The 12141-nt window shown below is 37.4% G+C and overlaps 2 long non-coding RNA genes across 2 annotated transcripts; both read left to right on the top strand.

The window, feature by feature from the left end:
• The first annotated feature begins 679 nt into the window (after positions 1-679).
• On the top strand, positions 680-2759 carry LOC109213124. Its single transcript, XR_002065958.1, has 3 exons — positions 680-754; positions 862-933; positions 2473-2759. It is a non-coding gene; the product is annotated as an uncharacterized LOC109213124 (long non-coding RNA).
• Positions 2760-2903: 144 nt separating this feature from the next.
• On the top strand, positions 2904-3596 carry LOC109213123. The gene is made up of 3 exons (XR_002065957.1): positions 2904-3138; positions 3230-3443; positions 3513-3596. It is a non-coding gene; the product is annotated as an uncharacterized LOC109213123 (long non-coding RNA).
• Positions 3597-12141: the final 8545 nt, after the last annotated feature.

The raw sequence follows: 12141 nt of genomic DNA, 5'->3' as shown, positions 1-12141 counted from the left end.
TACATCACCAAAGACCTATTTTTTATTACATAATTCTAAATTTTACTTGCTCACGGAAGTTCGTATTTCTACATACGATTATTTTAATGTAAAAGTATGTTTTACTTTACCAAGCAACAAATAAGAACACTTTCCTTGAAAGAATAATCAAAGGAGATCTAAAATACGTATTGAAGGACATTTCAAAAGAGGAAATTGCCTCATATTTTCTTGTCAAGGCTATTATCTTTCTTAATCTTCTTTTTAAAATTAACGAATTGGAAATTCTATCCACTCAACCATGGATGGGTTGGGGAGGATTTATGGAATTTTATCCTTCTATACTTTCTCCACTAACTAAAATCATGTTCGATTAGTTCTTTCCAGATTTAATCAAACGTGTACTAACATATGATAATTACAGACATTCAGACAATAATTTCAGTGCCTTGGTGAACCCAAAATGAAAATTATATTTGAGTTTTCATAAAAAAAATTCACATGGGTTACCTTAAATAGCTAGAAGAAATGATATCACGATACTCCTTAATAAGAATCTTTGTTTTCCCTAATCGTATGTGAAAGTAAGCTCAATGGTGAATTTATAAGAGGCGTACCCAAAATTTGAGCGCGACGGGGGTATCACTAACCTTAAATATGCCAATAATTAACGATAAAATTTTGTGTGCAGCTCNTTAATCACAAAATGTGAATCTAATTTATGAAACCCAAAAGCCCTAACACCATTTGTATTCTAAGATTGTATTCAAATCAGGTATTGTTCTCAAACCCCAAATCCTTTTGGGTGTTAAATACAGTTAGCGAGAGTGACTATATCATCAATTTTACCTCTAATTTCTTTAACCCATTTGAAATCTACAGGAGTAGAAAGTAATTTTTCCAACAATATCATCCTGTAAAGCCCTTCTCGGTGTTGACGATCTCTTTCGCTGAGTAAGTTATTTTTCTTTTTTTTGAAATTCTGAACTTTTTGGTGATTACATGTTTGGTATTCCTCTCAAAATGCTGAAATGAGATGTTTTGTGGTATGGGTCTGTTATTTTTCCTGCTATTTTTCGACAAAATCTCATATGTTTCATACATCTTCACCCAATAATATTTTAGGTAGTGAAATCAGCGAAGATTCTTTTGAGCTATATATTAAGAAAGATATCATAAGCGAAAAACATTAGGATTTATTTGATTTATTTTTAAGATGTTACTTCATTTATTTTGTCCGTCATTCCTTCTCTATTTGTACATCATCTTTGTGATATACATTTATTTTCATTTTTTGAGCTTCTTTATGTCTCTACCAAGTGCTGAATTAGTTCTTGATATTTTCTACTAATTGATTTAATAGATTATTAATTGGTCAATTTACAATGTTAAATTGAAATTAACTTAGACAAACTAAAATAGATAAATGGAGTCAATTAAGTTCTAGTTCGTCTATTTATTGCAGCCAATGTGTTTTGATGATATCCCCTTAGACAACTTAATTTTGCATTTGAAAGTTATGTTTACTTAACTTTTTGGTCGGCTGAAATTTCCATAATCTTGAAATGAATTGTTTCTTAGTCTTATTAGTTCATAAATGTATCTAGGTTCTAGCCTTGTCATTCCTTATGTAAAATATTTCATGACTTTGTCATTCCTTTATCTTTAGAGATATACTGGAAAAGAACTCTTGGTTGTGTTATATAATTTTATTTGTTGACAGATGCAACTATTGGTTTAAAGTTAATTGCGACACTCTTTGTACCATGTTTTTGAGATTATATTTTGCTATGACATATATCATAGGTAAGTGTTGACTTTAACCCATGTAGAACTCTTTGTAAAGAGAAAATTTGTCTCACTTTAGGGAAGCAAGATGAGTTATAGTAACATCTGGTTATGTTCTTGTAGCTGTGTTGGTTTTTGTGGTCCTTGAGATTTATTAAATAATTGATTGATTGATTGTTATTCTAAAAATAGGAATGGATAAAAGTTGGTTAAATATTAGGAATAGAGGCGACTTGAATATTAACAACAATCATGCAAGCAAACAAGCACAGACAAGTGTGCATGATGAGGAAGAGAATTTTATTAATGACAATCTTATAGATATATCTAGGATGAAGAAGAAGAGGATTTTATTAATGACAATCATATAGAAGAAGAGGGTGAAGAAAGTGAAGAAGATTGGCTTGATGATAATGATTGATAAGATACTGATGATGCTCTTGAAGACTGAGAAGCAAGATAATATAGATGTCTACTTTTTATTTTGAAAAGTTCTCTATATTTTGTTCCTTATTAACATGATAATGAAATTAATTCATTATGATTGTAAGTTTCAGTTTCATAACTAGATTATATATTAAGCCTTTGTGAAATGTTACTTGCCTTCTATGTGCACTAAGCATCATTATATTTTTCATGCATAACGAAAAGTTTTTACTCCTAATCGTGCTTCTATTCTTACTGATGTTTTTCTACATCATGCAGGATGGTCCAAACGACAGGACGAGGTAAAGGTCGAAGTGGAACTGGTCATGGACGTGGCCATTTTCAAGGACGTGGTAATTATGGAGTGATGTCTCAGCCACAAGTACAACCAATAGGGAATACTGCAGCATCTCCTGAGACAGAAGAATCAAATAATCTTAGTCAAGAACCTCTAGAGAGAGGACAAATCTTAAGTAACCCTTGGCAAAGACCTTCTCTAGAGACAGTATCGTCAAGGAATCTGGACAAAAGTGTGCTTCCCTCTCCTGAAGTTGAAACTGGTGCAGGTTAGTTTTTGTTTTACTAGTTCTCTTTACTTATTGTAAAATATAACACTGGTATATATTGAGTATTCAGTTAGTACTCTTAACATGATTGCAACTATGTAGACTGATCACATCTACTATTTTTTTCGTTGTAGTTTCTCCCAGCAGTAAAAAAAGAGATAGAGGGAAATATTAATCTAAAATTGTAGATATAAAAACTAAGTATGGCGGAAAAATTACAGTTACAATTCCAGATGATATTGATAGAGCAATAGGTCCTGGGGCTACAGATATTGATAATAATTGTGGTTTGATCATGAGGAGCACTATCTCCTTCCGTGATGAGAATTGGCAAAAGATTCTTACAAAACATGGAAAAGCAATGCGGTTGAAGGTCAAGGTAAAATTATTTTTAATATCGTATTGAATTCCGGTTGCATCGTTTATTTTTGTGGTTAGAATATCAAATATAATGATACATGTATGTTCAGGATAAATTTGAAGTTCTTGGCGGCGTGCGAGAGCATGCGTTTCAAGCATTTGTTATCGACACTATGCGACGGCTCTTCAAAGCTTGGAAAGCTCGACTGAGCATTCACTATTCTTGCCATGTTGCTAAAGGAAACATAGTCTCGTCGACCTGAAGATGTTAAGCTAGAGGACTGGAAATACTTAGTAGAGTATTTTGGAAGTCCTGAATTTAAGGTAACTTAATAACAATGTTTGGTTCACTGCCCTTTGAATAATGGTTTCTTAATCATTGACTTAATGCAGGTTGTAAGCGAGAGAAATAGAAAGAATAGGGAAAAACAGATAACTAAGCATGCTTGTGGTACAAGGTCTTTTGCAAAAGTAGAGGAATCGATGGTGAAATATATTTATTTTCATGTTATTATTTAAACATTTTTGTTATTTATATATTCATTTATTTGATTCTATATTATTTCCCTATTGAACTATATTTTAGAAAAATTCTGCCACTGGAAAAAAGGAACCACCAAATAGAGTTTGGGAGATCCAACATACACATAAAAATGATAGAGGAGAAACAGTGTGGGTGGATCCACAATCCCAACAAATTCATGTAATATTCTTAAATCAATACCTTACTATCTTTTACTCCTTTTTATTAGTTTTTATGTAAATAGCTATGCATAATTGTTTAAATCATAGTTGATATATTCTTGTCTATAATTTTTTTTCTCCTCAATGTTATAGAAAAAATATTACACTTATGCTCATAATTCTGTTTTATTGTTTTCTTGACTTCTTTTTAGCTATTCGTGTACTTGATTTTTTGGTAACAGATGTGTTGCGTCATTATTGAATGTCATAATTGCACTGATATGTGTCCACCTTGAGTAAATGCATTTTCTTTTCCATCTACTGTATGTCTTATTCAAACTTGAATGGCCATAACCAATGCAACCCCAATATTCTTTAAGCCAGAGTGAAAAACTAGCACTCAACATAGTGGTATATTGATAGCTTTTGTTAAACATGAGATAATAAGCAGGAAAATGATCATACTTTGCATTAGACAATACCGAATAAGTGGCTGAAGAGTTGCACTACCAAAAGGAGTAGGAATTAAACACATTATGAACTTCCCAAATTCATGTGAAACCTTAGGATCTTGTCCGATGAACATGAGCAATCATCCTACGTATAGCCATAACATTGACAAGGTGATGCAAATAATGAAGAGACAGAATATAGCGGTGTATGTTTTTTTTGGTAATTAAAATTTTATTAATCACCAAAAGTGAAGGCATTACATATCAGAGCTTAGCTACTCCTAGCTACCTGTACTTTCTCATGAATAAACTACAAAGGGAAAGACAATTCTATCTTAGCATGTACTGAGCTACTATCCTTGATCTATGCTAGAAATACAACTTTTGTATCAGTGTCTTTACATATCCTGTGGCCCTAAAGTTGCATATGCAGACTATCTCTCTTTCCAAGCTTGTGTGATCTCTGAATGTTTGTTGAAATATTCTCTGGTTCCTTTCTTTCCACAGTGCATGAGTGTATTCAGCATACAACATCTTAAGAAGCTTTGTAGCAACTGACTTGCCTCCTGTTTGCTGACAGATGACTTGTAGTTGCATCTCCCAAGTTACCCCATCATTGTTCTGTATCTGTGCCCATTGTTTCAATCTGTTCCACACCCTTTTAGCAAGTCACATTCAGCAAACAAGTGATCCCTTGTCTCCATATTGGTATGGCATAGCACACATAAGTCATTCACTTTGAGGCCCCATTTCTTAAGCCTGTCTACAGTTAGCAGTCTTCCTTGACACTGTAGCCACATTGTGATTTTTGCCTTAGGTCTAGCAGCATTGTTGCACATTAGAGATCTCCAGGTAATTTTGGGCAATATTGGAATCAGTTGGAGGTATATTTGCCTAATGATGCTCTTCTTAGCCTCTAATGGCCTTTGTAGCTGCATTATGGTCTTCCTTGCTTCCAAAATTTTCCTTACCGTCCAGCTTGCATTCATAGAGATTGGCATAGAGTATATGTTCTGCTCCTTGATGTACGCTGTATGGGTCCACTTAATCCACAACTTGTCTTTCTTGTGAGATAAGTCCCAGAAAGTCTTGGCAATGGCAGCAGAATTCCAGGTATGCAGGTTGCTAAGGTTAAGTCCACCCACTGTTTTAGGTAGACACACCTTATCCCAAGCAATGAGAGCCTTCTTTGTAATCTCATTCCCCCCAGACCACATGTAGCTTCTACAATAAGCATCTATTAACTTGATCACTTTGGCTGGTAATGGAAATATTTGTGCCCAATAGGAATGGATGCCAAACAACACAGTTTGTATTAGTTGGACCCTTCCAGCATATGACAACTTTTTTGCAGTCCGTGAAGTAATCTTTGCTACAATTTTTGTAATGAGTGGTTGCCATTGTAACATATTCAGCTTCTTTGTGTCCAAAGGCACCCCTAGATATTTGAAAGGAAGTTGCCCTTGAGTATATCCCATACTTTGGCAGATTGTATCTATAGTTCTTCTCTCCATACCTCCACAATATATAGCACTTTTATTCAGGTTTGCTTGCAATCCCGAAGCTCTTGAGAAAGCTGTGAAACACTCATGTAATCTTTGAGTTGAGGGTATGTCTCCTTTGGCAAACAACAGCAAATCATCAGCATAGCTTACGTGGGTGATATTTAATTTGCTACATCTAGGATAATATTTGAAACTTTTATCTTGGTGTAGCTCATTAAGAAGTCTGCTCAAATATTCCATAGCTATGGCAAACAGGAAAGGAGAGATTGGGTCTCCTTGTCTAAGTCCCTTAGCAGCATTAAATGGTTCTAGGGATTCTCCATTCAAGAGGATAGTGTAGTTGACAGTTTTCACACAAGACATTAACCACTTGATAAACTTTCCTGGGAAATTTAAACCTTCAAGCACCTGTTCTAGGTACACCCATTCAACAGAGTCGTAGGCCTTTTGCAAATCCACTTTGATCATACATCTAGGAGAGATGTGTTTTCTGCCATATGATTTGACCAGCTCATGTGCAAGTATAATGTTATCCACAATCCTTCTACTTGGAATAAAACCTGACTGGGCTTCTGAAATGATACAACTCATAACTTTTTGCATTCTCCCAGCAAGGATTTTTGCAATGAGTTTGTACATCATAGTGCAACAAGCAATGGGCCGATAGTCCTTCACAGTGTTAGGATTTGCAATCTTTGGGATAAGGGTTAGGATGGTGCAATTAATAGCTTTAAACATGGTTCCAGAATCAAAGAACTCTCTAACAGCAGCACATACCTCAGGTTTAATGACTGGCCAAGCTTTTTTGAAAAAGGTGGCATTGAAACCATCTATCCCCGGAGCCTTGTGATCCCCTATTGAGCCAAGAGCTTCAGAAATTTCAGCATCAGTAACATTTGCACATAACTCAACTTGCTGGCAGTGAGTCAGTTGGGGTCCCCTTTTCATCACCCTCATATTAACTCCAGGTAGAGAAATTGCAGCTGATCCCATCAATGCTTTGTAGAAGTTTGTGAACTCCTCCTTGATTGTTGTAGGGTCTTTCAGTTTCACACCTGACAATGAAGTGATCTCCAGGATCTGTTTCTGTTGTTGTTTTTCTTTCATCACAACTGAAAAATATCTTGTATTTGCATCACCTAATTTGATCCATGTAGCTCTGGATTTTTGCTGCATCACACTCTCTTCAATTATAGACCATTTCTCCAATTGTTTTAAACATAGCTTTTCTTGTTCAGCCAAATTATCAGAGTATCCATGTTGCATTTGTTTTTGAAGATCTATCAGCTCCATTCTAGCCTTTATAATTTTCTCAGTAATCCCTTTAAACTCTTCATTGTTAAGCTACTTGAAAACTGGTTTCAACTGTTTCAGATTGCTCCATACATTCCTCATTTTCCCTCCTGTCTCACTTCTTTTCCTCCCATCAGCAACTATTTGTTTAAAGCTTCTATGTTCAGTCCAAACATCAAAGAATCTAAAGGGAATTTTCATGTTCTTCTTTGTGGCTCTAAGAGGAATCAGTATGGGTACATGGTCAGAAATAAGTGGCTCTCCAAATTCTGCTGTCAAATGGCCATATTGCACCATCCGTTCATCATTTGCTATAGCTCTGTCAATTCTACTACAAACTCTGTCTGCACCTTGTTGTTTATTTGTCCAGGTATAGTACTCTCCTCTCCAAGGTATTTCACTCAACAGGAGACTGTTTCAAGAATTTGAGAAATCCTGCAACTCTGCCATAGTAATAGGTGAACCTTGTCTATCTTGTGGGTACAGGACAACATTGAAGTCCCCACACATTTTCCAAGGTTCATTACTCCTAGGAGCAATTCTTTGAATCCCATCCCAAAGAGCTTTCCTTTGTTCAGTTGTGTTATACCCATAGATGGCTGTAAGTAGGCATTTGATTCCATTCTGCAGTCCATTGACCTGACAGTGTATGAATTGTGCATCTTCTTGAACAAGCTGTATGCCATACCATTTGGGATCCCATGTGATCCATATTCTGCCATTCCTTGCTTCCTTGTAGTTTGATATTCTTTCCCAGTTAGGAGTAACTCTACTAGCAACATGCAATGCCTTATTCTGTTTAACTCTTGTTTCTATGATAGTAGCTAACTTTATATAATTGCTTATGAGATACTGCTTTAACTCCTTCTGCTTGTACCTCTTATTTATGCCCCTAATATTCCAGAAAAGCCAGGTCATTCAGTAAGCTTATTTCCTCCTAAATTTTGGAGGATTAGCTTTGATATTTCTCTGTTCCTCTTCAGTCAAACCTTGGAATCCATTTGATGTTATAATGTCCACAGGGGTTTGGTAATGTTGTGGTGCTGCTGCTTTTATACCTGAACTTGATCCTCTTGCTTTAACCTGTATCCAGCCTCCTTCAGTATTTGATTGAATCACAACCTTTCCTTTGTTTTGGTTGCCTGAATCTTCATTTTGTTCACTCATTGCAGGTTCCTTCTGTTGTTGCTTAGGAATCCACATTGGAACTACTCTTGGCCTTTTGTACTTCTGATATTGCACTGGATTCCCTAGTTGTTTCTGCTTCACACAATCATGACCAATCTTCAAGCATTCAGCGCAAAAATCTGGTTTCCATTCAAACTCAATGGGCTGTTGAAAGTGCCTACCAGACGGATCTTTAACAGTTATTTCAGTAGGGAGCTTTTTTGTCACATTTACCTCAATCAAAATTCTAGCATATGACACTCTAGTTTGTTTAGTGGTACATTGATCAGCAAACAGGGGATTACCTAGAGTACTGGCCATCCTACTCAATGAGTTTATTCCCCAGCAGTTCATCGGAAGCTTAGCGAATTTCACCCATAGTGGAATCTCTGTTAGGAATTCAGCATTGAAGCCAAAATCCGGCGACCATTGCTTGAGAATCACAGGCTTGCTATTAATGGTATAAGGCCCTCCATACAGAATTTCCCTTAGATCATCTAGGTTGAGGACTTTGACGATGTAATAACCATATTCATGCAAGTACAGATCTGGTTTAGCTACGTTATTCCAGTATTGGGAAATATAGCGATACATCTTATTGTAACCTGGTGTTTCTCCAATTACATAAACAATTAGAGCCTTCTTCCATTTTTCCGTCTCATTTTCAACCTCCTCTTTATCTAATTCACCACAAATTGACCGTCCACTACCTCAGGAGCAATATATTGATAATGTCATACCATTTTCTACAGATCTATTCCCCGCAAATAGTTTCACCCAAGATGAACTAATCTTCTCCTCTGCAATTGATTCAGTTCGAGGCTGATTAGTCTCAATTGGGTCAGTGCATGTACTGGTCTCTCTATTGGTCGTCTTCTCCACAGGGTTACTTGAGTTTCCTTGTGTAATTGAAGGATTAGCACTTAGTTCGAGCTTTTTCAATAAACTTGTATGAGTACTAACATTTCCCCCTTCTAGAGATTTGGTCGTGAAAGCTGGCCCAGTTGGGGTTGTAATTGTTTGAGTGTTGCCGCATTCTATAGTATCAGCGATGACTGTAGCACTTACAGAGCTTCCAATTAAAACAAGCAGTGGGTTTTTGAATGGCCTACCTCTCTTCTTTGCCATGGCTGCCAAGGTCGGTGCAGGTTAGCTTAACCTACGCCGAGAGCATAGCTAGAGAGAGAATAGCGGTGTATGTTTGTGTTTCAATTTTCTTGTATTGCTTTGCTCCATAAGCCTGTCCACAGAGAGTACTGGCCATTCCTAGCTGCAAATCACATGTAATAAGAGCTTTTCAGCTAACAAAAACAAAATTAGCATCTACTGCATTTCCTATTCCAACTTGAAGCTATACTTGGGAGACGTGGTTAATGGTTGAAATTGTCATAATATATTTTTCCACTTCTATATCATCCATTTTACTATTAGCATTAGATTATGAGAATTGTCAAACTGATCTTGTATTTTTTCGTGTAATAACAGGGACAAGGTTCTTAACAATGAAGACAACCAACGAGGGACTTCAAGGCACTTAGTATTTTGCTCTTTTGGGATGTATATGCATACAATGGCAATGAAGTATTAGGCATTATATATGTAATTCACATTTTAGTAATGGAAGTATTTAATATCCAACTTAAGAAATTCTTTTGGTGTTTTTAAAATACTATTGGATGCGTTAATATAATTTTGGTCATTATAGTTGCTGAATTAAATAGGTTTCATTGGTGACAAAATCTTATTCAGAAAAGTATTTGTTGCAATATTGATAGTAGTTTTTGTAGCAATTATCATCACCACATTCTCCAGCAGCGAGCTCAGAGTTACCACTGATAGTTAAGTGTTTTGTGGCGACACCAATTTCTACTAAAAGTAACTCTCCTGTAGCGATATGAGAGTTGCTAGTAATAGCTAATTGTTTTTGTGGCGACTTCAGTTGCTACTAAAAGCAACTTCTAGTAGCGAAAAAGTAGTTGTCACTGATAGTTATTTATTTTTGTGGCGACAATTGTCGCTGCTAAATGTCATCTTCAGTGGCGACTTACCCCTGAATCTGTTTGGTGGAACTACCTTTTGTGGCGATTTGGCTTACCTTTTGTAGCGAGAATGTCGCCACAAAATGTCACCATTCTGTGGGGACAACCTGTAGCGTCACAAATAACATTTAGTAATGGACTTACTTGAAGCAAGTCTAGTGTCGCTACTATAAATATTTAGTGGCGACATATGATGATTTTGTAGCGACGAAAGTTGCCGCTAAAAGGCAGATTTCTTGTAGTGTGTCCTCTCGCGTCGCAAGTACTTCTGCGAGCGAGGTAAACTTCTCTACTCTCATGGGAGCGGGCCGTTCACCTCGACAGTATAATAGATGCATCTATGGTTCGTGTTGTTCGACCTCGGCAGTGCACACAGTATTTTGGATAGTGCCGTATGACCACGGCATAAATCGTGCATGATAATACTTGGAGCCCGATTACACTTGATATTATTTTATGGCTTGAGAGGTTATAATTTATTTAATGACATTGATTTGGAGTTAGTAGGTGTTGGTTGGACATTTTTGAAATCTTCTATCAGTTAAAGAATCATTGATTCACTGCTCGCTATTGTGTTATTATTATTATGCACATATTCCATGCTTATTAAGAATTTCTGTGTTTTATTTGTTTTCCCATAGTAAGTGTCAATGTCGAAACCTCATCGCTACTTCTTCGAGGTTAGACGGGATACTTACTGGGTACATGTCGTTTATATACTCACGCTATACTTCTGCACCAATCGTGCAGGGTCTGAGGAGGGTGCATCTCGCAGTTATTTCGGCGGGCACCCCCGTTACCCCGAGGCATAGTGGTGAGCTGCTCTTTGAGGCTGTTCTCCAGCACTTGCACTCTCTCTTTTGTGTTTACTTTATGTCTACTCTATTTCACACATTAGCATAGTGTTTTGTATGTTCTACTAGTTGCTCATACACTTGTGACACCAGGTGCTGGAAACAGGCTAGTAGACACTTGATAGCTTTTGAGTATTTATTTCACCGCACTTGTTCTTTTAATTGCTTGCGCTTTACTTTATTAAAATTTTCACTTCTTATTTACTTAATAAATAAAACTCAACTACTTTGGAATTATTAAAAAGAATAAATACATGGCTAGTTCACTATTGGCTTGCCTAGCGGCGACGTTAGGCGTCATCACGACCTATAGGAGAAATTGGGTCGTGACAACATGGTATCAGAGCACTAGGTTCACGTAGGTCTCACAAGTTAAGAGCAGGCCTAACAGAGTCTTGTAGATCACTGCGGAGACGTCCATACTTATCATCGAGAGGCTTTACGGTGTTGGGAAACTACTCTTTCTTCATCTCCTATCGTGCAGTTGATGTTGTGCTAACTATTTCTCTTATTGTCTCAAAGATGGTGAGAACACGTGCGACAGATGTACCCGACCATGGAGGAGTTTCTTCCTCTGTTGCTAGAGGCCGAGGCAGAGACCGAGGGAGGGCTCCAGCTTGTTCCAGAGGGATGAGGGCGTCCTAGAGGTGCTCCAGTTGTGCCTCCAGTGGAGGATCCTATCATTGAGGAGCACGGCGAGGTGATTGCAGCGGGGCCAGCTCCAGTGGATTTCATGTCCGCGCCAGGATTCCAGGAGGTCATGGGCCGTATATTTCGATTCATGGATTGTATAACTCATGCCGGTTTATTTCCAGCAGACCCAGCCACATCTCAAGCGGGAGGGGAGCAGAGACCTCTACCGCTCAGGCTCCGGGACATGCGGTTTCCGTATATCAGACCCTGAGCGCACTACCCGTAGGCGAAGCTCAGCGAGTCGCAGTAGCTGTACCTGAGCCTAGACCAACTGCGGCCGGTGAGCCGCAGAAGCTATTAGATAGATGGACTAGCCTAAATCCTCCTATCTTTGG

Source organism: Nicotiana attenuata, unplaced genomic scaffold (assembly GCF_001879085.1).
Source record: "Nicotiana attenuata strain UT unplaced genomic scaffold, NIATTr2, whole genome shotgun sequence".
NCBI classification, from domain to species: domain Eukaryota; kingdom Viridiplantae; phylum Streptophyta; class Magnoliopsida; order Solanales; family Solanaceae; genus Nicotiana; species Nicotiana attenuata.
This window is presented reverse-complemented; position numbering and strand designations above follow the sequence as displayed.